Here is a 26,385-nt window from a genome sequence, read left to right on the forward strand (position 1 = left end):
AACAAGGAACAGATGAAACTTATCAATCATCAATCATCATGATGTTAATTTTAAATTAATTCATAACTTACTTCTTCACAGTTGAGGGTTCTTGACTTTTAAAGTTAATCTCTGCACCCTTTGATCGATCACTCTTCATAGACACACAGCTGGGTTCATGCTCGTCAGGTTCTTCTCTCTGATGTCTCCTAGGAGACAAACATGAAAAACATTACCTCACAGTTACTGAAGCTGCTATAAAAACTAGAAAGAGCAGATCACTGTGGACCAACTGGACCACTGAGACCAGCTGAAAACCTGACTGAACACAAGGGGGCGCTCACTGACTTCTGTACTTCTTGTAACATTATCTTACCTTTTCTCAGATAAATGTTGTTGTTTAAAATGCTGTTTTCCACTCAGAGTGGTTTTAGAGGGAGGGACTCCCTCCTCTCTGTCCTCACACTGATCCATTCTGCTGGATTCACATCAGCTCACACACACTTTCTGCCTTCACCTGCAGAGGAAACACAAATCATTCATCTGAACATCAAATCCTTGACATCATTTCTGCTGTAAAAACATCAGCTGCTCCTCCAGCGACTGGTTCTTATTTTCTGATTCATATCAGTGTGAGTGGATGAAGTCAGACAGTGACTCTACTATCAGCTGTTGTTCTACTATCAGTCCACTAGATGGAGACATGAAGCTGTAGAAATTAAAAGCTGTTAAACAGACACAGACTCTGACACATCAAGAACTTTATGTTTAATTTTGATTTTAAGGAGGCGACGGTTTTATACCCAGAAATAAAAATAATATCCAGTTGTATTCTGAAAAAGCAGCAATGAAGATCAGCTGATCATCATCTTTGTGTTTGATTACAGAGAATCATTAATCTAAAAATAATGTAGATTGATCTTCAAACACAAGAAAAATCCAGAGTTATTAATGAAATAAGAAGTGAATAAACATTAAAGTTACTGAAGACAAAGTTAAAACTGAACTTACAGTTTATTTAACCAGTCCACAGAGTTCAGAAGAAGACTCCACTCCAACCTGGACCCTAGAGACTCTGACACAGGTGAGCTACTCACTGGAACGAGTCCAGCTTCACTGTGATGGAGTCAGAACAGGTTAGACAGGTTCAACAGCAGCAGCAGCAGTCTAGTTCATTCAACAACATTCAAGGTCTAAAAGATGAGTTCTGATCTGGAAACTAATGCTTCTGTCTGACTGACTCCTCTTCCCATTTATTCTGTCGTTCCCTTCAAATGTCTTCTGTGATTTTTATTTTACATCGACCTCCTTTCTGGATTTAATCTAAAATATGCTTCATGTTTGTGTGTTCAGCTTTGGCTGAGTTAGGAATGATAATTGTTCACTTCACTTCACAGTTTCTCTTTCTGTTTCCACTCACACATAGAAACAGGAGCATCTGAACTGTGAATGGAAGGAACAGAGGTCAACAGTCTTAAACCACCTTATGATTTAAGGTCAACTCTGATCACTTCAGACACTTTTAAAACCTCCAATTAGGCAAAGTTATTACTTTTACTCACTGAACACATCTGTCAAAAAGTCGACTTTATTCTCCAGCAAAATCAACATGATGATGTGACTGTGTCAGATTTCTGAATCATTGTCTATGTGTCTCCAGTGAGAGTTCAAACACACTGAGCTTCTCATAATTAAGACTATCAGCATCAATAAGTGTATTTAAATTATTAAAACACAGAAACTCAGTGGTCACTGTTCACATCCAATGTAATCAAAATAATGATAACAATAATGAAATAATAATAATAATAATAATAATAATAATAATAATAATAATAATTACTGAGAATGACCACTGGAGGGCAGTGATCATGACAGTTTATCATGGGTTTGGACACTGACAACATACAGTTTATATTTTAGGAACCAGAGGGCATGAATTCACAGAACCTGCAGAGATAAATACTTTATTTGTGTGTCCAGTAGCAACATCACATAGAAACAGATATGGAAAATATTTATGTTATATAATAATGTAAATATAATTCTTTGTTAATATAGTATTGGCAGCCTCTGGACCTCCAGAAATCCACCACCATCTCTGTAGTTTTATCTGAATTGATCAGAAGGTGGTTCACTTTACACCATGAGATGAAGTTGTTCACTAGATTCTTGTTCTCCTGCTCTTGTTCATCCCTGATACATCCCACAATTGTAGTGTCATGTAAAAACTTCTACATATGACATGACTCTATGTTGTAGTTGAAGTCTGAGATACTTCAGTAAAATATGAATAATTTGATGTTAAAAGACTAATTAGTGATGAAATACAACTGACTCTCAGTGGCGATTTTGGTTTGTAAATTCTGGTGCAGGAAAACCTTTAATGCAAACCAGAAATACAATAATCAATACCCTCACACACACAAAAAACAAAAAACAAAAAAAAAACAACAACAAAAAAAAACACAGTAGTAAGTAAGAGAGGGAACCACAGCACCTGACAACAAACAGATGACAACAAATTTGCAGTTGAATAAAACCATCACACAAATGATATCAATCTGATGGCATATATTATCATATCAATTGCGCCACCAAACGGCAGTGGTCAAGATCTAACCATATCAAATACTAATACAATACAATACAATGCACGGCTCATGGCATGAACACAATACAATACACACAATACACAACAATGAATATACAAAGTCACCACACACACAATATACCACAGCCGAACAGCCATTTCAGCACCACACACCCGTGGACAGCTCCACACACCAGTTACACATTATGCAAATTCCATTATAATTTAAACAATATGTAAACTACATATCCGTTCCACATTATATACTATAATTAAATTAATGACTCACCAATACCTTTTGAGGAGCTCCCTGTTAGACAATAAACGGATTCTGTTTAAAGAAAACTGCTGCCAGAATCATGGGGACGATGGTTAGCTCAACTACTAGCTTGGCTGTAGTTAACACTTTACGGCCACAAGAGGGCCTGACTTTAACATACGGCACTTTTTTTGGGCATAACTGGATATTAGATTTTTTTATTTCGTGACTATATCTTACTAGAGCTGTAAAGAAATAAATAATTAGGAGCTGAAGAGTCTGATCCTAAAATGTTTTGGAATAAAAATTTTAAAGAAATGCTTTTCATTTCTAAACAGTTTATTGACCCCAATACTTCGGGTGTAACGACTTCAAAGACTAGGTGTAGTTAACAAACGTGCCACCGTAGGGCAGTGAACAAACAACCCTCATCAATCACAACCACAATTCAAATTACATAATAAAATATTATTTATATAATTCCCTTCTCAATTAAAATATCTTCATGCATCCTTATCACCTAGGAATTATATTCCGTGACATTTATAAATTATTAAAATAATTCTAACTAAAAGAAATAGATAATCCCTACAAGAGAATTTATTTATAATTTCCTAATTAATATTGCTGTGGCTAAGAGAAACTTTGACATGGATATACATCTCATAAAAAATTGCAGCATTGTGAAATAAAATTATCTTTTCTTGTTTTCAGTAGTCATATCAAACAGATATTCTAATTCTTAACATAGAAAGAGTAGCAAACACCAGAAGTTTCAGAAATATAGATATAGATTTGACCAAAAAACCTGAGAAAAAAGTTGTATTTTTTCTGTTTTCTAAAATAAAAAAGGTAAAATATAAATTTTTATACAATAGTAACATTTTGTCCATATAAATGTTATAGATTTTAAGTTCACTATTTAAGACGATCTCAATCATCCCAAACACATCAGGACACGTCAACGGCATTATGTGATCACTGTCCAATAAACACAATCAGCAATAAATGCACATTTAAAAACTCACACAAAAAGATACAAATTACACACACACACAACTGTTATATCTGTTCATCAAGTGAACACCAATTTCATGGCACAGTAATGTAATAATAAAAAATTATCTTAATGATAATTTATTTCCCTAGTTTTGATACACTGCAGTTCATACTTAAAATATTATTTATGATCAAGTACAAATATGTATGGAATATTTTTCGATTTTAAAAGTTAAATTAAATTATATTAAATATTTAAACGTGATGTAAAAATAATCACAATTTATATGATCCTAGGGGCTGTTTATGACCACAGGACAGCGGATTGACTTTTACTTTTCAAATTGTATCCGGAAGTACCACCCGTATGAAATGTATTTAACTTAACACTTCACGTGTAGTGACAGTTTCTGTCCACTAGAGGGCAGCAACACTCGTATCAGTATATGACTCCACACGAACATAATCGGAGGAAGTGAGTACCACAGGCTATTCTAGAAAACTGGACCTAATTATAGCCGGTGACACTAAATTAGTATTCATTCTCCATCAATTTAACTACTTTGTTTCACATAATAACCCATCGGATTAACACTGCGTCAAGTACTAATTGCATCAGTCTCCACCGACATCAATGCATGACTAAAACAATCAGTTAAATAAAAGAAAGAGAATTATTTTTGAAATATGTGTTGAAGAACTCGTCGGCTTTTAATTAAGAAATGAAATAAAATACTGCCATGACAAAGGAAAAGCTGGATACTCAAGTGCTAGCTCGGCTAACCGTTTCTCCGCTTTAATATAATAAAATTATGTTTGATATAATATACATGATAAATTATATTATTTTAAATGAGATAATTTTATTTCACAACAAATGTCTTTCCGTTTTTTCTACATAATAATGAAATAATACATAAAGTGTTTTTTCTTTTTTGTATATTTTTGACCGGAAGTGGAAGCTATATTAAATGTTTCTAACTTTACAGTAATTGCACTGTAGTTATACTTTCTGGCCACAAGGGGGCGTAAACAACTGAAAAATTGGCAGAGCGATATTTGATAGAGAGATTATTTTACTTGTATCGCTCCATTTGTATTCTAATAATAAATACCAAGAAAGAAAAGGAAGGAATGTTGGTGCTGCAACTTACACAGAATATAGTTGTTATTGTTTTAATGTGTCTGAATAAAACAAGAGTCACTGCGGACTTCACGTGTAAGGTAAACTTGTTAGAATATTTGGATACAGTTTCAGATTGATGGTCCTTAAACAGTGGTTTATTCAAGTTTATTCTAGTGGGATACTCTGAGAATGTACCCCACCAGCCTCGTACACACCCCTCCTTGATCCACATCTGTCCTGCAGCCCCCCGCCCCAAAAAAAAAGCAGCAGCCTTCACCAAAACGGCCCACACAAGAACCACCATGCTCATTAATTAATAAAGTCTGGAACCACACATAACTTAGGTCATGAAAGACTGGTTATTTATTAACTGAATGTAAATGTGTTGAAGCAACACAAGATGTAAAACCGACCATGAACATCTGGACTTTAAATAAACCACAGAACACCAGTGACAAGACAAATAACGATTTTTCAAATAAAGAAAAGTACCTAGAGCGTTTTGTGGTTTTTGTCCTTAGGACTTGAATTAAAGGACAAAACACCACTCCTCAGATGTTAGACGCCCTTATCACTGATATGACTCCAGTGATTATGTGATGCAGTTCAGATACACAACCTGGAGGTAAAACGAACAACACAGTAATTACCAATATAGATCCAATATGTTGTCCTTATTTTTAACTATATTAGCAATAGAGACCTTCCTGAACAGACAGACACAACTATTAATGAACTGTTTACAATCATCAGCCAACGTAGAAGAAACGGCCTGAAAACTAGACAAATAGGAGGAAAAACCAACTATAATCCCAACCACATCAGTCCATTTAAATGGTGAAACATGGGCCATAATTAATGAGACAACAATTGAATTCATTTTCAATTTTATTAACACCTATCTGAAGTGAACTACATCAACAAGTGAACACGCGTTAACTTTGTTACATTAAACTGTTTCTAGCAGCATTTAAATGTCGTCTAATGTTTCACTAACTTTCCGTTTCCCGCTCTAACCAATGAAGGCCTGAATTTTTAAATTTCCCCTCCTGACTCACACTCACAACCACAAGTCTGGCCAGGTCCCGTTCTCATCTACACAAACACACCACACAGAGCAGCAGCAGCAGCTCGTTGTATAGCAACCAAACCACCAGATACAAGTTTTAGTGTAGAATTCAATGAGCCAATCACTGCTGTTCCAATAGTGGTTGACTATTATTCAACATACATGAGTACCCACTTACCAGTAGGAGGACGACAGCGTCATCAGCTCTCCTTCCCCACCATCTCAAATAGTGTCACACTATACGTGCTTCCATTTTCTTCTTCTCATTGTTTTTTCTCCACAAACCTTCTCCACAACGATTGTTGACCCTTTCACGTGTCGACTTCGTTCCCCAGTCCCGCCTCAGCAACTTCACTGCTTCCTAAGCTAGAATAACGTACAGGTCCACTACACGCTTGACTGAAGCCCCCATGTCCCAAAAGAGAGAACGCTTGGTAACACATAGAAGGTCCATTTATGACGGGAAAGTAAGTATTTCACTACAACCAGTCTGATACGTATCTTTGTGTGTTTATTTTTGCACCGTTAGAATAAAAAACTACAATTCAGAGCTTTTCTAGTGTATAAACGTCGCTTACCCATCGTAACACATATACTACACAAACTACAAACACCACTGGTCTTGACATGGAGAAACATGTGATGAAGCTCTCCACATGAAACTCAACCTCCCCAGTAACATGGTCCAAGACAAGTCACATCAACACACAAGCTGCAGCTTGATTCAACCTCATTGATCATCAGGACGCACTCATCTCCTCCTTCTCAGCTTTCACATACCGTCCTGTTTATAACAATGGCACATCTGGAGTATAGAAGAAGACAGAACAGAGATATGAATTATTGCATCAACTCTCCACCACAAAAAAAGACGAATTCCGCTGAAGGAGATAACAACCAATCAAGTCCAACATCAAACATCCAACTTTTAAAATGTTGCATATCTGCTACTTTTCTTCTCATCAAACTGAATTTTCCCTCTGCATTTTGAAATTGTGTGAACAAAAGAAGTGATCTGGACAAGTTGCCCTTCAGCTGAAGTGAAATCAGAAAAGTAGTTTTTACTCCGTTTCTTCTGCTCAATTTAAAGAGAAACTAATTGATGAATAAGAACAGTTCCTTTATATTCAGCTCAATTAACTGATTCACAACCTGTAGACCCAACACATCACAGCTTCAACCAATTGAAATATGATTGATTTCTCTTTCTTTCTGAAGCTGAACATTCATGTTATTTAAATTAACAGCAAAATAAACAGAAAAAACTAACAAAATCTTATTCCATTTAAGATGCATGTGTCCATACAACGACTCCCTTTTGCTTTAACTAAATCACGTTAATCATATGACTACCTGCCAACATAGACGGCCACGTTTGGAAAACAAATGAAACCACCTTTTAAAGGAAAAGTTTAAATTGGATGATAAATACAACAGAAATTATTGTATAAATATACTCCACATAAAACAACACCGCTCTTAAAGAACCCTGTGAACGTGCCATGATGGATGTTGAACCGTATCTTATAGACATATAATCAAGCAATACGTCAGAAAAACGTTTGACACAGCAATAAAATGTATGCAGAAAATGATTCCAGATAAAGTTGCGTATAGCATCAGCAGTGTTTCTCAAAGGAGCCGCGAACAATGTCTCTCACATTGATCAACTATTGAATGAAAAAACCAAAACTCACCGCTCGGCTGCGTGCTGACCACATAATATCCGCTTACTGACCAACAAACACAACAATTGAGAGGAGATTGGTCCGTCCCTGTTTCGCTCAGGACTCTTTCTCTTAGGATGAATCCGCAGAAACAACACCGCAGGCCCACGCCCGCCTGCGCAACGCTTACAGTGCTGTCATCACGTAATCTTTGACACATACGTACACGTTTTCTTATTTTATTTACCTCTACATCACATAAAAAACACAATAATCCTCTATTTCCTACAACAAGTAAATGAACACTAAAATGCAACAACCGATTTAATTAATACATTTATTCAAGTATTTTTCTATAGAAGTATCTTCAACGTTTTAAACTAAAACACTCACATTTGTCTAATTTCCATCATTACATTAACCCACACAGCATCATCATTATCATTTTATATCACATGGCTGCTTTTATATTTATGATTAAAAATGTAATGTAAATAAGAATATGTGGCTACCACAACATTACTGTACTCTTCCACTTTTTATGTTTTTATTATTGAAAACATACAAAATTGCAAAAAAACAATCTCAGAACAATGTATACTTCCAGTTACTCAGACCATCTATCAATTACTCATAAAATATAAGAACGTGTCCCACTTTACTTATATTTATGAGGTAATTTTCAATGTTTCCTGACACAAATTAACAGAAATATCACACAAAGAAAATACGCTTCTCCCAATAAGAAGAACTGTTTTAGCTAAAGTCGCTACATGTTAAAACACACGTATACAGTGTATTTAATAACAATAATAATAATCTATATTCAGTCCCAGATCCAAGAAAGGACTTTAGTGGAGATTAGTCAACATCTAGAGGTAGAAAATTCACGAGGAGCTGGACTATATATTGTTGTGTTCTGTTAGAATATATAGTATTTGACAGCTCTGTTGATGATTTTAAATGAGAAACATGTGGAAGAAGCTCTCCTCTTCGACTCCACCTCCCAGTAACATGACAGTCCAGAGTCTCTCTACACCACACAGAGCAGACAGCTTGAAAACAACCTCATGGATACCAAAAAAATCAGGATACAGCTGCATCCTCTCTCAGCTCCACATAACCGTCCCTGTTTAGAACAATACTCCCACCTATAGAAGAGAAGAAGAAAGAAGAGATGGATGATTTAGTGTTTTCCAGAGACTCTTTTCAACAGGTGTCAGTACATGAGGCAGCACATCCAATAAAGAAAGCAGCAGGGACTTCAGTCCTGTTCAGAGCAGCTGAGGAGCATCAGCCAGCTATCCTTTCAGCTTCATGTTAACTTTTGTGGAGCTTGAAGCTCACAGACCTGCATCAGACTTTTAGTGCATCAAGTCTGTTTCCTCTGCACCATTCTCTCAATTCCACAAGAGGAAATAAAGCATCAGAGAGTCATCAACGCTTCATTACTACTTGCACAACACACAATAGTGAAGGATTTCCCAGCAGTTTCCATGTCAATAAAGATCTGAGTGTGATGATGAACATCTCATTAGAATTCTTGAAGCCATCATCTGACTAAGAAACATAGAAGATAATCTGAAGAAACGTAATGAAAGAGAACAGATTTTCATATAGAAGGACCACAGCAAGTTACTTTATCTGTGAAAGAAAGACCCCATGGTATACTAAATGTAATGATGGTTTCTGTGATTTACTGGCGTCAGTCATACTGATCACAAGAAGATACAAAGATGAAACCAGATACAGTGTTTAAGTTTTGAGGTGACATAACAAAAGTCCTGAGATCAGATCAGATGACTGAGTACCACTGTCCACTATTCTCAAGTAAAGGCTGGTCCAGCTGGAATCCACATTATTCCTTAGAACATCAACACAACAAGCTCAGGATGATCTGATTTGTCTGACTGATTTCACATTCTTTCTGTCCAGTCTGTCTCCATTCTCCTCTGACAGCATCTCTGATGAAAACATCACAGGTTCCAGGAAACACTTAGATTCGTGTGTCAGTACAAAACTACTGAAAGAAGAATGACTGACACCAAACCCTCCACACACTTCATAGTCTCCCTTCTACAGTCTGGACTCTTCACAATATCAAGAAGGCAGCTTCACATCTGAAATCTTCAGGTTGTTGTAACTCAGGTCAAGAATGTTTCAAGATGGGAGGAGTTGGACTTCAGAGCTGAGCACCGAGATAATCACAGCTGGTCTTATGACAACATGCACACCTCATCTGAATAAAGAATAAAAGATGTTTAAAAAAAATCAATTATAATCAATCAATGTTTTTCAGTTTTAATGTCGAGAACAACATACTCAACTCTCCTAAATCAATGAGCTGTTCACATAAAATGAGTAGATGACGTTTGTTATTGTGGAATCAGGACTAATTCTGACACATATAAAAAGTAAAGTAAATCAATAAATGAAATACCTAAATATAATATATAAATATAAATAATTAAATACCTAAAATAATAATGATCTGAATGCAAATTATTTATGTATTTTATCCATTTATTTATTTATAGATGCACCACTTCACATGCACCACAACATTTTCCAACAATGAGGGGGCTGTCTCCACACAGAAAAAAAAGAACTGAATAGTACTGTTTTCTTTGTATGCGTAGAGAAGATTTGATACACTACAAACATCATGTACTGGACAACGGACTACCAAATAACTCCATTACTGTAAATCAAACTTTTTAAGTAATCATGCAAAGTTATCTAAAGTTAACTATTTTTCATCGTCACTAATCAGCCCTTTATTCACCTAATCAGACTTATCCAGCAAAGAAAAGAGCAGGAAAATATTTTGAGAATCCTGTCCTGTGATTCTGTCACATAATTCCTTTTAAACAGTTATGTTTGAGCCGTGTGGCAGACAGACCACGTCAATGCAATGAGCACTATCCTCCAAATATCTGATTGAGTGGATGAGGACAGCTTGAGCAGTTTGTACCAAGCTAAATGCAACAATTATCAGACATGTTTCACTGCAAAAGGTAAATTGTACCATACTGACTACTGATTACTTTATCTGCCACACTCAGCTAAGTGCCTCGCTCCATCCTCCGTTGCTGCGCTATTTCAAATCAAGCTAGCCTGGCCTGCTGTGAAAAGGTCATTTGCAGTCTAACGCGTGGCACTCATGTTGGACAGCCCCCCACAATCTCAAAAACACTTAGTTGTGCACCAGAGAAATTAAATGATATTTATGACATAAATTTAGGTATCTTGATTTATTTAATTCATATTTTGGAAGGTATTTATTTGATTAAAAGATTATATTGATGACTACACAACTCATACAAATATTCAATTTCAACACACATCAAAACAATCTGCATGGATCAGCATGTGTTGTGTTTGAGAGTTGTCTGGATGTAGTTTCAGATGTTAATATACAATTAAGAAACATTAAGAAAACACACGACTTTAGAGATTTCAGACTAAATTTATAAAAGAAAAGAGAAAATTTGAAAACTAAATCAGAAGAAATGAAGCTAAACTGAAAACAAAACTTTAAAATTCTATATGTACAAAAAACAATTCAGTTATGAAATGAAAACAAATCATCCACATCGTAACAGACATCCAGAGAACTGACCTCAGAGTCTCCATCTCCAGTCTGGACCTCCATAAAACGCACACAGATGTTTCACTCCAGAATCCTGCAAGTTGTTTTCCACTCAGGTCCAGCAATGTTTCAGATGGGAGGGTTGGACTTCAAGCTGAGACCAAGAATCACGAGCTGATCTCTGACAACCTGCAGTTATAATCAATCTGAATAAAAAATAAAAGAATGTAAATAAATCATTGATAATCATCAGAAAATGTGTACAGTTTTAATGTTCATAACATCATTACTACGTCCTAATCAATGACAGTTCTCTAAAATTATAGAAGTGACTTTGTCCTTGTGTTATTGTGGAATCAGTGACCAATTCTGACACAATAAAAAGTATATAATTCAATAAAAAAATACCTAAAAATATAAGCTAAATACAAATAATTAAATACTAATAAATGACCTAAATGCAATTATTTAAGTATTTATATCCATTATTTAAAATATTGATGCCCCACCACTTCACAAGCCTAGCCCCACGAACATTTATCTTCAGAAGAGTGTGCTGTCCACACTGAAAAAAAAAAGAATTGAAAGTAAACTGTTTCATTTTATGCGTAGAAGATGTGATACACAACAAACAAGCAATACCTTTGACACGAACACAGCCAAATACTCCATATACTGTTAATTCAACAGTATGCATCAAAGTAAGAAAGTACTCATTTTGTCAACGTCCCTAATCATCCTGTATGACGACAGAATCAGACGTTTCCAAGCAAAGAAAGAGCAGGAAACTCAGTTGAGGAAATCCAGTATTTCTGACACAATAATTCCTAATAAACCGGTTATTGGAGCCGTGAGGCAGACAACACTTCAAGCAATGTACACTTCCTCCAAATCTCTGAGGTGACGTCTTGAGCAGTTGAACCATTCTAAATGCAACAATTAATCAGACATGGTCCCACTGCAAAAGTTAAATAGTCCTGACTGACACTGTATACATTCTGCCACAACAGCTAAGTGCCCGCCTCCCCTATCCATCCGTTGCTAGCGCGCAATTTCAAATCAATCTACCTGGCTTGCTGTGAAAATGGCTGTGCATCTATCCGTGCACCTCATGTGAGGGACAGCCCCCACATCTGAAAAACCACTTTGTTGTGCACCAAGAAATTAAAAGTATTTATACATATATTAGGTATTTATTTATTTAATTCATTATTTATGGCAGGTATATATTATTTATTAATTAATGTTTTAATTGTGGTCGACACAACAATCAGACAAATATTCATTTGTCAACACAACATCAAGAACATGCTGCATGGCTCTGGAATTGTGTGTTTTGTGTGATTGTCTGGATGTAGTTCGCACTGTTTTATCAATTAGAAACAATATTTCAAACAAACATATTTTTATTTTTTTTTTACTTTTTTAACTGACCACATTTTCTTGCAAAAAAAAAACACACGTCTTTGAAGATTTCAGACTAAAATTTGAAAAGAAAAGAGAAATTTTGAAACATAGAAAACTAAAGGAAAGAAGCTATAACTGAAAACTAGGACTTAAATTCTGTAGTGAACATACAATAAGTAGTTCAGTTTGTAATGAACCAATCCCCCCCCCCAAGATCGGTTCACAATGTAAGCAGACATCCATGAACTGAACCTCATAGTCTCCAGTCAACAGTCTTGACACTCCAGAAAACCACACAGAAGTTTTCACGCTCCTGGATCCGCAGTTTTTTACACCTCAGGTCCAGAAGTTCAGATGGAGTTGGTTGGACATCAGAGCTGAGACAGAGAAACACTAGAGCTAACTTGATCTCTGACAAACTGCAGCGACTCAATCTGAAAAAAGAAAACAGATGTTAATAAAATCAATGGATAATCAATCAGAATGTGTTCAGTTTTTAATGTTCAGATCAACATTACTACGTCCTTTATCAATGAGCTGTTCTCTATAATAGAGTAGATAGAACTTGTCCGTGTGTTTATAGTTGGAACATCATCATGTCTGCCTTCTACACACATCATCCCAAACTCAACACAACTATTCCGACAACTATTACATGACAACAACCCATCAAGAACAAGCTGCAGACCTCATACAAGAAGTCTGCTCATTACAGGATCAATATCAAATCACACATGTAAAAACAAACTGATCATTATTTCATTGGTTCCATGACCTACATCTTCTTGTATTTGGTATCCTCAGTAAGTTTGGTGTCATTAAAATTTAAAGACAAGTTCATATTTTCAAGTCTTCTTCAAACAACAGTCACATGTCAGATGAACATTACAAGTTCTGATGAATCCAACTGTCCACAACTAAATATCCTGACCCTTCTTGAAGAGGTTCACTAAATCGCATACCATAACACAACTACACAGGAATAAATGTCCTTGATGAAGTTTCTCCACAGTACAGTATGAACAGAAAGAATTATTCCATACTCCAATAACTTCATTTAAATGTACATGTGAACACAAAGACTGGTCCCTGATTTGAGATCAGACCTACCGACACTAAGACTGAGGAGACACCTGCTGATAATAACAACATGATGCTCCTACATTAACCCACAGTACAGGTCCATTTACCCAATCTTACATACCTTCACTATAACATGTTTAATGTGATAAAAAACATTGATTGAACTGACCACTATATTCATCCAGTCTAATTTGGATCTCTTCAGACCATCACCCATCTTATTTCACTCCTTGAACCTGCAGTTAGATTTTGTGACTCATTTGCAACTCATGTTCATATGTTATGTGTCCGACATCAAGCTGATGCCACAACATCACAGTGACTCTCTGGATAGTCCACACATAGAAAAACTGTCAATAACATAAATAATATACATGTTTAATAAGAATGAAGACACTTATATTCTTTACTTCAAAGCATTTGAATAAAAAGACAGACCAGACTCATCCTGATTGACATTTTTTTTTCACATCAGTGATTAGCTACAAATCAGACATGACACAATAATACTCATCATATCTCTTCAACACCAGCCAAGACCTTTTAAAAAAAACAATTTGTTTATTTATGTAAATAAAACAGCAAAAGAATTAACATATGTTATTGTACGACAACTCGAATATATTGTATATATAAATTTAAGGAAGATGACAAATAAAAAAAAGTTCAAAAATAAGAATTTTTTATTCTAAATAAATCCTGTAACAAAAAAAATATGTAATGTTTGCAATAACCAAGTTTAATAGGGTAATAATTTTATAGTTAAAGAAACTAAACTAAACAAACGTCATTAAAAATAATGTTAATCACAACAGGAAACTCACTGAGCCTGCTTACATGGCACGAAGTATTCCACTTCAACGCAGTGATCTTGAAATCATTCTCTGTAGTCCTCCCTTAGATTTTGTTGAGAGTTCTTCAGGTCAACTCATCCAGAACCTCCTCTGGAAACAAGCAGCAGTAGGCCAGAGCTGATCATTGGTTGGATCTCAAGATATTATCTTCTCTGATTCTTTCTCTGACATAAGGAACTCTTTGATCTCCATAATAACTTAGTAGGTCGTTCATCTCCATCAGACAGAGGAAAAGTTGATGCTTCTGTCAGGAGAAAATATGGTGACATGTTCATTTTCTTCAGGTTTGTTGATGGCTCTCTGGATGATTTCTGTCTGATCTCTGTCTGACCCAGCAACCTCTTAACAGTCCTGTTGGACTGCAGACAGAACGCCAGAAGGAAGCGAACCATCATGTCCAGGTGACCATATTTAACTCTGCATGGATTTTCTCATGACTTGCTGTACAGGAAGACAACCATAGTAGAGTCATTGAAGTTTTTACCCCAGGAAGTCCACCAGCACCTACTGTCAACCAGTAGAGTAACAGTTGGATCATTAAGACTGCAGGCCAGAAACTCCTAACACTTCAGATGACGAAGCAGAACACTTTGTCCTGTACAGTCCTCTCTCACTTTAAAAGACCTGTGTCAACACTCCTGAGTACACTGAGGCTGCACTGAATCGATGCCACACACTGTCAGGTCATATTCATAGAAATCAGTTTTCCCTTTCAGCAGCTGATCAACAGAGACAGTTTACCCAGAGACACATCATCATCCTGGTCTCTGTCCTCAGATCCTCCATCATACTTGACCTTCTTCGACTTTGGTCTGAACCCACCAGAATTGATGACATCTCACTCATGGTCTTGGCATCTCTCCTCTCTCTCTGGATTTCAAACACAATCCTCCAGAACGGTAGCATAGATCCAGCAGAAACTGGTATGTTACCACAAATTAAGTGGAGCATCGTGCTGTCTTGAAGTGGGATATGATGCTTGCCCAAGCGGCCTGCTCCCATCTCTGAATCTCTTCCTGAAAGTACTCCTCCTTCTGTGGGACATTGAACCCTCTGACCTCTGTCACCAAGTCAACACACTCAGGAGGGATCTGAATGGCTGCTGCAGGTCTGTGTTTATCTCAAGGTGAGCATAGGGAAGCCGTTTCCTCCCCCTGATGAGTTTTGTCACATCACACCCACGAGGTGGACCCCCATGAAACATCAGTCAGGATCTCAGTGTTGTTGGAAGCCAGAGGAAGTCCGAGACACTCATCCAGTACCGTCAAAGATGAACACAACCAGAGAACTCTTCAAAGCTGCATATTCCTGCTTCTTTGGTATCAGTGAAGAAGTTAGAACAAGTTCCACCAAGCCAGTAACTATCTCTCATTCAACACAATCAGAGCTCACATGAAAGTCAAATTAAATGTGAATTGGATGTCCTGATGGCTTTGTCTTCAGCCCATTCCCAGAGTGAACTTCCTGTTTTAATACTGATTTCCCCAATGCCAGCCACTCCTTTGTCATCACTCTTCTGATTGGTTTTCTGTCTTCCAGGTGAGGCTATTAAAGATGTGTCCTGGTCTGATGGTTTTTCTGGTTCTGTCTAGTTTTTCCTTGATGCTGGTTTTCAAATCTGACGACCTCAATGTTCATCATTGACCTCTGTAGCTCTCCCTCCCTATTTATGTAGAGCTCTGTTTAGATCACATTCAGAAGAGTAGAGTGTCCTTCTTTAGCAATCCCCACAAACACACACTGGAACCTTTCTCCTTCAGACTAGAATTAAAAGTTCAAAGTTTATAAAACTGCAGTGCTTCACGTCCTGAATGGGCAAAACATGAAAATAGATCAGTAAATAAATTTACAATAATTAATTATTACTAAAAGAATGATTGATTGATTACTGAATCTTAGATCAATCACTTGAGACAAAAGTTTAATTCATTCATCGGTTCAATTTACATCAGGAATCCTCTTGACTTCTCTCCAGATGATCAACCAGCACCTCCTGCTTTTCATATCATTCTACACATTAAGTTCAGTGTGATCTTCACAAATGCGTCTCTTCTGCTCCTCCTCTGCTCCTTCATCCACACCCTACCAACACCTCCTCATCCTCCCCTGACTCTCTATAGCGTTTTCTGGGTAATCTAGACTCAGAATCCCTCTGAATCTTCTACTTCATGCTCCATTCATTCACAAAAGTCACACATTTTGACCTCCAGCAACTGAACAGAAAACTATCAGAATTACAACCAGACTGAAATCATGAAGAAAACATCAGATTCCCATGTTTGACATACTGACAGTCCAACAGGTCTACAAAATAGCAGCATGGAGATGATGGAAAGTAGATGTTGACCATGTTTAACAGACCTAAATATGGAGTCCAGCTGTGTTGAAGCTGAAGAACAGACCTGAACCTGAGAACATATAAACTCTTCTGCATTCACTCCTGTGAAGAATCACAACAAATAGTTCACAATTATGTCTCCACTATACAATTTAATCAAAGGTTTATGTTTTTTCCTCACAAACAAAAAGAGTTAATGATTGTGTGTTAGTCATAAATAAAATAATCTCTACTGTGACATTAAAAAAGATAAACCACTGATCAACTTCTAAATAAACCTGATGACTGGAGAATCACAGTAAGTCCACATGTCTCAGTCATGCCGATTTTCCAACCGCTGTTATAGTATCACTTCACCACAAAAAATCAGCGACTTTGTAAATGAATTAATGACTTAACTTCTTGAAGCAGATGATTTCCTTGAATGTTTAAACAACTACTATAAAAAACAAACAACAAAAATAACAACACACAACAACAATGATTCTCTTCCTAGAGCAGTTCACGTTCTGGTTCTATGGTAGAGTCCAGTTACTGTTTTTATTCCTGTTAGATGGAAGAAATCCGTCAGTTTATTCAGATTTAAACAATAAAAAGATAAACTTAACTTAAGTCCCACATTTAAAATTATCACATACATAAACCCAGAACGCCTCAAGACATCACACAGTAACCTAGTACTAAAGGTCTTGCTTGTTATTACCAGTCGATTATGACAACATGAATTTTCCACATTTACTTCAAGGAGAGACGTATTGTATGCTCAATATTATCATATATACTCAGAAGTAACATGCTGACAGTTATGTAACTTTAAAAATAAATTTATAAATAACTTACTTCTTCACACAGTTGAAGGTTCTAGTCTTTTAAAGTTAATCGAAGAAATCTTTGATCGATCACACTTCAAATACACACAGCTGGTTTCAGGATTAAAATTACTCCTCAGAATCTCTCACTGATGACTCCTAGGAGACAAACATGAAAAACATTAACCTCACAGTTACTGAAGCTGCCTACAAAACCTAGTGAAGAGCAGATCACTGTTGGCCCAAACTGGACCACTGAGACCACTGAAACACCTGACTGAACACAAGTGGTCGCTCACTGACTTCAGTACTAGGACATGTAAACATTATCTTACCTTTATCAGATAAATTTGTTGATTAAAAAGCTGTTTTCCCCACTCATTTCAGTGGTTTTAGAGGTAGGGACTCCCTCCTCTCAGACCTCGACACTGATCCATGCTGCTGATTCACACAGCACCAACACATTTCTACCTACACCTGCAGAGGAAACACCAGCAAATCATCACCTGAACAACAAACCCAAGACATATTTCTGCTGTACAAACATCACTTCTCCTCCACTGACTGGTCTCTATTTCTGACCTCATCTCAGATGCTGTAGCTTATTAGTCCACTTTCTGACTTGCACAATCAGTAGTATGTTTATTCAATCCAAACGATCAGTCCAGGTAAAACAGAGTTCATGAAGCTGCATGAAAGTGAAAATCATTTAAACACAGACTGAACCTTTCATCTTACAAACATAAAGAGCAGAAACAAAGAGTAAAGTTACTGAAAAACAAAGTAAAAGTTAAAACTAAACTTGCAGTTATTTAACCAGCTCCTGAAACCAAATCCAACCAATACCCTCTCACACAAAAATGACAAAATGACGTTCTAACACTTTTAATTAAAAATTCCATAGAAGTTCATCTGTTCATACCTCTGTTGATGTGTTCATCTTTAGCATTTTCATTTTCACAGAAATATTCTGTCACAAACCTGCCAGATGACGACATTTAACAAACAAATAATAACATATAGTCCTGACTCAAGAGCCGCATAAGGTGAACGGATGCGGAGTATACACTAATAAATGTTTTATTTAATTTTAAAAGAAAACAAAAAGTATACAGAGACATTATATAATGAATTGTAAGATGGGACCCATGAGATAATAAAGATTTAAAATTAACTGAACCCAGAAACAATTTATAATCACCTAATCATATAATATTCCAATTACGCCTTTTCATGAAACACTTGTCTAATCATTTCTGTTGTTGTAGGACAAAGACAATCTGCATCAATAGCAGAAGAAAAACACATTACGATTGCCTAATCCTTCTTAAATATTCAGATGTACTCTGACTCCAGATCACACAATGTCACTGAAGGGATTTAGTGCTGAACACATTGAACAGCAAGAAAAACCAACATAAATGTCCCATTTTCCATGAATGCTCACTGAAATGATAAACAGAAGATGACTACAATTCATCTTGTATTTTTTAGTTTAGTATTTTAATATTTAATTACTAGAATTTTTGTCATATTAACAATACTGTGTGTAAAAATCTTTCTTTTCATAATTGTAGAAATAAATTCAAAATAAGTCATCACGTTTTTCAAATAACTTGACGGAGAAAATAAGAACCACATTGAATGATATTATTGACACTGACAATAAAGTTCATGTTTAAATAATTTAAACTACTGCCTCCAGTGGTCACTGTCAGTAACTACATCACATCCAGGAGATTCTATGTCATATCATTATAATACATTTATAATAATAGCACATTTTCTTTAAGAAAGCCCTTGAAAGTCACCCAATGAACACTTTACAGAAAGACAGAATGAATACAACCGTAGATAGACACAAAGAAACTTTAATCAAAACATCCATATACAGAAACTTGGGAATAAGCAACATTCAATCAGTAGTTAAGGAACAATAAGTGCACAACAAACTTAAAGATATGAAGGTTAATAAAGCAACAAGAGACAACATCATTCTATTTTTTAAACCACATACTTTCTACTATTGTGCTAAGTTTTTGGGTCATCTTATCATCTACACAACTTTTAAAAAACATTCTTATATTTAGGGCTGTTAGGACAAAAAGATCTGAATACAGATAATATATAATAACAATAATAATGATAATAATAATAATTGCGTAAAAGTGCTATTCTCTGCTGAGAGGAGGAGAGAGGAGTATAATCATTAGTCTCTATCCTACTATCACATTTTAATTTGAATAAATAAATACTTAATATCACGTGAAATAATATTCTGGTGAATATTAAGAAGGTTCTTCATCAGAAATGTTATCGGGGAAACACGTTGTTATCATGACGAATAAATCATCTAAACTAGATTAAACTGAAGCGGAGTAATGTCCGTTCACCTGAATTAATGCGCGCTCCCGAGACACAGCTATTCATGCTCACACACACTGACACAAAATGGCGGATAGATTTATAGTTTCCTCCTTCATCCCGACTTTATATCTTCAGCTCCGCCTCAGTTAAGTGAACTATTTCTGAAGTGTTGTTATGTTGTTACTGGTGTTGAACAGTTAAACATAATAAACCTTCACACCTTCAGACAGAGTTTACACAGAGAAAAAGATCTGTGACACAACGGTGGAGAAAGTGAAAATAACTTTAGACTTAAATCTGAGGCTGGATCCAGATTAATGAAGATTTAATAATTTAATTTAATCTGATCATCATACTGTTTGATTCCAGTGAATGATTTATCTAATAATAATGTAGACTGATCTTCAAACAGAGTGATACAAACTTAATAATGAATAAGAAGTGAACATCTTCTACAAACATTACAGAGCAGAAACAAACATTAAAGTTACTGAAGACAAAGTTAAAGCTTTAAACAAATCAAACTTACAGTTTATTTAACCAGTCCAGAGAGATGAAGAAGACTCCACTCCAACAAGGAAACAGAACAGGTGATCTATACTTCAGGAATGAGGTGAGGTTTTACCTGTGACAGAGGTAGAACAGGTTAGACAGGAGAAGATTTTATTCCATCCAACGTATCTGTTGTTGTTTCATAATCTTCTGTATCAGTGTGTTCAGGTTTCAGTTTGAATATACCAGTTTAATAATAATTACACAAATTACAACATTAATGCTGATAATTATGATAATATGTCACAGGGAATATTTTTTACTCTTGATACTATAACCACATTTTCATGTTAACACAGATTGTCAGTGCAGGACTGGAGTATTTTACTACAGTCTGGTGCTTTTACTAAAGTAAATGATGTGAATAAATCCTCAGTGTAACTAAGCTGTCTGCTGTGAAGGATTCAGTTTGTTCCTCCTCATTATAAACAGACATAATGTTGACTGACGGCTTCTGGAAACACTCGTCTGATAGTTTCTATGTTGTAGTAAAACACAGTCTGCAGTGTTATATCTAAAAAACTTGCTTCATTCATAAATATTCAGTAAATTATTCAATATATTATTGATGGGATTTGGTGGTGAAACAGTGAAATGCAAGAGAGTCGACAACATGACAGTCAGTGACAGGTAGATACAGTGGGAGAAAAATATTTAAAAAATATCATTAACAGACGTAGTGTACAGCAATGAACCACTGTCAGGCTAAAGGTGAAGGTCTAAATAAAAAGCTTAAATATCATATTGTCCCTGAACGGTCCTTGAATGATGAAGTGAAAGTGGAGACACAGTAAGATGATGACTATGTTCATCTGTTGAGCTTCTTTTGTTGTAATGTGTTGTTTGGTGTTTAATTTGTTTAACAGTGTATTGTGGCCTTTATGGAACTGGTTATGTTTATTTTAAGAAACTAAATAAGACTCTTTGAGTAAAAAATCTTCTCAAACCATAGATTCAAATCGATGTTTAAATGACCTGTGATGGAGAGTTGTCTCCCTCTGGTGGTGGTAAAGTGAACTGTAAGGCATCCACGATCACTGTCCTCTAGTGGTCACTGTCAGTAACTACAACTGTCCACATCCAATAATACATTGATATTTACTACAGTTTTGTCAATGACAATGACACAGTTGTTTGTTTCCACATTTTTTATTGGAGTTTGTACCAAAGGAAATATCAAAGATTTTTTATTTTGAATTAACTATATTTATTCTGACACTTTATTTGACAAGTAATCTGTTTTCCAGGTCATTTCATTGAACTCTGACTCATAATTTCCTTCAAAATAATCTGTTATTTACCAGAATTTCCTCGAAAAACACAAACAACCGAAAACCAACTCTAAAAAATGACTCTGGCCTGCTGTACATTAATGAATCATCTTTAATCATCTGCAGGTTAAAGATTCTGAAATGATGATTTGATGAAAACAACTGGAACAACTGGAATCTACTGAGACAAACAAGTGAAGGCAGACGTGAGAATATCAACGATGAGAAACATCAGAAAGGACTGTTGATGCTGGCAGGTTTACTATATTCCTGTGTGTCTTTATTTTGTTAGGAGTGGTATTATGTGTGTTAAGTATGAACTGACTCCAACCCTCCACTCACCTCAGAGTCTCCAGTCTACAGTCTGGACTCTTCTCAAGATCAAGAAGCTGCTTCACATCTGAATCCTTCAGGTTGTTTCCAGAGCTACAGAGTTAAACTTTGTTTTGTTTTACTCTATAGCTCTGCTTTACACTCATCGCACTGTAGTTACACTTTGTGGCCACTAGACGGGATAAACATACTGAATTTGGGCAGAGACTGAGATTAGTTTTACTTGTATCGCTCCATTTTTTCCATAATTATTATCAAGAAAGAAAAGGAAGGATTGTTGATGTTGGCAACTTTTAAACAGAATATTTGTTTTTGTTTTAAATGTGTCTGAATAATTCAAGAGGAACTGGACTTCATGTGTTGGTACTGTTAGAGTAGTTTGGTTGCAGTTCTGTTGATGGTCTTAAACAGTGGTGTAGTCTAGTTTATTCTAGTGGGTATACTCTGATTGTTCCCCTCCCAGCCTCGTACACCCCCGTCCTGGAGCAACATCTGTCCTGCAGCCCCCCTCCCAGAGCAGCAGCTGCTCCAAAACGGCCCCACACAAGAACCACCAGGCTCATTAATGCATAAAGTCTGGATCCACACATAACTGAGGTCATGAAAGACTGGTTATGTATTATCTGAATGTAAATGTATTGGAAGCAACACAAGATGTATAACAGACATGAACAGCTGGACTTTAATTAACCACTGAACAGACAGTGATAAGACAAATAAGATTCAAATAAAGAAAAAGGACCTAGAGCTGTTTGTGGTTTGTGTCTGAGGACTGGATTTTAAAGGACACCCACTCCTCAGATGTAGACGCCCTTTCCTCTGTGAGGACGCCAGTGGATTTTGTTGCAGTGCAGATACACAACCTGGAGGTAAACAACAACATCAGTAATGAACATTATGATCCATTATTGTCCTTTTCGTATCTATATTAGTGTTAAGACCTGCTGAACAGAGCCACAACTATTAATGAACTGTTTACAATCTTCAGCCACTGAGAAGAAAAGGCCGGAAAACTAGACAAAAGGAGGAAAAACTCAACTATATCCAACACATCAGTCATTTAATGGTGAACATGGGGTCTTAATTAATAAGACGACAATGAATTAATTTCATTTTTATTAACAACTTTCTGAATGAACTACATTAACATTTGAACACAGCGTTAACTTTGTACATTTAAACTGTTTCTAGCAGCTTTAAATGTCGTCTAATGTTTCACTAACTTTCTGTTTCTCCGCTCTAACCAAGGAGGCCTGTTTTTAAATTCCCTCTCCTGACTCTCACTCCACAAGGCTGGCCAGGTCCAGTTCTCATCTACACAAACACACACACAGAGCAGCAGCAGCTCCTTGATTTCAACCAAACCACCAGTGACTAGTTTTAGATAGAATTCAATGAGCCAATCAGCTGCTGTTCCAATAGTGGTGACTATTATTCTAACATACATGAGTTCCACTTACCAGGTAGGACGACAGCGTCATCAGCTCTCCTTCCCTACCATCTCAAATAGTGTCACTGGGCTTCCTTTTCTTTCTTCTCATTGTTTTTTCTCCACATTCCTTCCCCACTGACGAACGTTGGACCAGTTCAAGTTGTCGACTCGTTCCCGCCGCACAACTTCACTGCTTCCTTAGTAGTTAACGTCAGGTCCACGTCACGCTTGACGGAAGCCCCCATGGTCCAAAAGTGAACGCTTGGTAACACAGAGAAGGTCCATTTATGAACGGGAAAGTGAAGTTATGTCACTAAACCAGGTTGATACGTATCGTTGTGGGTTTTTCAGCGGTTGGACGACAATTCAGGAGCTTTTCTAGTGGATATACGGCGTATACCTGCGTATCACATAGACGACACCACTGGTCTGACATGGAGAAACATGTGGATGAAGCTCTCCTCTTGACTCCACCTCCCAGTAACATGGTCCAGTCAGAGTCTCTCTACACACAAGCTGCTGCTGATTCAACCTCTGGATCATCAGGACTCAGCTCATCCTCTCTCAGCTCACATACCGTCCTGTTTAGAACAATGGCCAACATCTGGAGAGAGAAGAAGAAAGAACAGAGGAGATGATTTAGTGCTTCATCTCTCACTCTAAACGTATTCAGCTGAAGGAGATTAACAACCAATCAAAACCTGAATCAACAGTCCCAACGTTTAAAATGTGAATATCTACTACTTTTCTTTCTCATCAACTGAATTTCCTCCAGTTTGAAATTGTTGGTGGAACAAAAGAAGTGATCTGGACATGTTGCCTTCAGCTGTAGGAAATCAGAAAAGTAGTTTTTCTCCAGTTTCTGCTCATTTTAAAGAGAAACTAATAAATGAATAAGAATAGTCCTTTATATTCACCTCATTTAAACTGATGCTCAACCTGTAGACCCAACACCTCACAGCTGCAACCAATGGAAATGATTGATTTCTTTCTGAAGCTGAACATTCAGGTTATTAAAGTTACAGCTAAATAAAGCAGTAAACTAACAAATCTTTCCATTTAAGATGCTGTGTCCATTCAAACGACTCCCTTTGCTTTAACTTAATCACTTAATCATTGTCCTCCTGCCAACAGAGAAGGCCTAGTTTGGAAAACAACCACTTTGAGACATTTCCAGTCACAGGGACACCTTGATAAAGTTGTTCTCATCAGAGAAGAGGAACAATCTGTCCTCAAAGAGGTTGAAGCGCGCACATTCAATCTGGAAATGTCTTTTTCATTTTTCCCAGCTGAAAAATGGGTGGAAAAGTGTTGGTGTTCTGCAGCAGAACTTGAAACTATCTGGTCCGGACTGATGTTTGGATCAGTGCGACAGAAAGGGTGACAAACGGAGATTTGTGTGGAAACGGACAGAGCAGAGGTTTTTCCTCGGAGTACGGGGAGCTAAAAACAGACTGGAAAAGTACACATTCCTCTGTTGAGGATGAGCTTCATTGTTTCACACAAAAACAAGCATTTGACGTATTAAGGTTCAACTCCCTCAACATCTTATTGGCTCAGAGGGAAGCGCACGCTTTTGTTGAACAATATTTAAAGTGAATCCTGAAACGTGATTCATCAGAAGTTATGGGTGATTACAGGTTGTCTAGATAAAGTTTGTCATCATCTGCTTGCACCTGTGTAATCTCCAACCACTCCAACTCAGACCAGCTGATGAAGTAAAAGTTTAAATTGGATGAGAAATATACAGAAATATGTGTAAATATATCCACATATAACTACACGCTCTTAGAAATGACACTGTGAACGGACCAGGATGAGTATGGAACCGGATATTATTGACATAGTATAAAGCAAGGACGCAGAAAAACGTGACACAGCAATAAATGTTTGCAGAAAATGTTCCTGATTAAGTTGCGTAATAGCAGCAGCAGTGTTTCTCAAAGGAGCCGCGAACATGTGTCCTCTCACTTTGAGCTACTTTGAATAAATAAACCAAAACTCACCGGCTCGGCTGCGTGCTGTCACAAAATATCCGCTTACTGACCAAAAACACAACTATTGTGAGGAGAGTGTCGCCCTGTTTCGCTCAGTGTCTCTTTTCTCTTTGGATGAAGCCGCAGTAACAACAGTCGCTGGCCACGCCCCCTACGTAACAGGTAGAGTGCGTCATTACGCAAGTCTGTGACACATACGTACTCTTGTTTTATTTTATTTACCTCTAAATCACCAAAAAACACAATAAATCCTCTATTTCTAACAAACATGTAAATAAACACTAAAATGCATCAACCTGATTTAATTAATACATTTATTCAAGTTATTTTTCTACTAAAGTATTTCAACGTTTTACTAATAAACGTTCTACTAAAAACCTACATCTGCTATATAAATAAAACTGAATTGAATTGAATTTACAATTTGTCAAATTTCCATCATTTACTTTAACCAACACAGCATCAGCATTACTCATTTTATAGCATATGTCTGCTTTTATATTTACAATTAAAAGATGTCATGAAATAAAACTGTGTTTCCACAACATCACTGTACTCTGTACAATTTTTATTTTATTGAAAACATACAAATTGCAAAAAAACATTTCTCAGAAAAATGTCAGACTTCCTGTACTCTGACATCTATAATTACATGTTT

At 36.4% G+C, this 26,385-nt stretch overlaps 2 long non-coding RNA genes across 2 annotated transcripts; both read right to left on the reverse strand.

Annotated features, from left to right (window-relative positions):
* Positions 1–201: 201 nt before the first annotated feature.
* LOC125001071 lies at positions 202–20,735 on the reverse strand. Its single transcript, XR_007111481.1, has 3 exons — positions 20,672–20,735; positions 991–1,095; positions 202–496 (listed from the first exon to the last, which is right to left on the reverse strand). It is a non-coding gene; the product is annotated as an uncharacterized LOC125001071 (long non-coding RNA).
* Positions 20,736–22,618: 1,883 nt separating this feature from the next.
* LOC125001036 lies at positions 22,619–25,898 on the reverse strand. Its single transcript, XR_007111433.1, has 4 exons — positions 25,737–25,898; positions 24,131–24,334; positions 23,759–23,991; positions 22,619–23,161 (listed from the first exon to the last, which is right to left on the reverse strand). It is a non-coding gene; the product is annotated as an uncharacterized LOC125001036 (long non-coding RNA).
* Positions 25,899–26,385: the final 487 nt, after the last annotated feature.

The sequence above is a fragment of the Mugil cephalus genome, chromosome 23 (assembly GCF_022458985.1).
Source record: "Mugil cephalus isolate CIBA_MC_2020 chromosome 23, CIBA_Mcephalus_1.1, whole genome shotgun sequence".
NCBI classification, from domain to species: Eukaryota; Metazoa; Chordata; class Actinopteri; order Mugiliformes; family Mugilidae; genus Mugil; species Mugil cephalus.